Below are 259 nucleotides of genomic sequence, written 5' to 3'. Positions count from 1 at the left end.
ACCCCTTTCACACCCACGCCTGCCCCCTCCCCCTTCTCCCTTCCCCTCACGCTCCCTTAACCCCCCCCTCTCCCCTCGCCTCACCCTCTCTTTACCCCTGGCTCCCCTTACCTGCCCCCTACCCCTTCCCCTTCTCCCATCACCTCACTCTCCACCTCTCTCCGCCCCCCCATTTCCCCTCTCTCCGCCCCCCCCCCTTCCACCCTCACTCACCCCTCTCATTGGACGCACTGAACTCCACCTGTTGGAAATGCAGTAA

Source organism: Penaeus vannamei, chromosome 3 (assembly GCF_042767895.1).
Source record: "Penaeus vannamei isolate JL-2024 chromosome 3, ASM4276789v1, whole genome shotgun sequence".
NCBI lineage: Eukaryota > Metazoa > Arthropoda > Malacostraca > Decapoda > Penaeidae > Penaeus > Penaeus vannamei.
The sequence above is the reverse complement of the archived record's forward strand: the minus strand, read 5'-3'. Positions refer to the sequence as shown.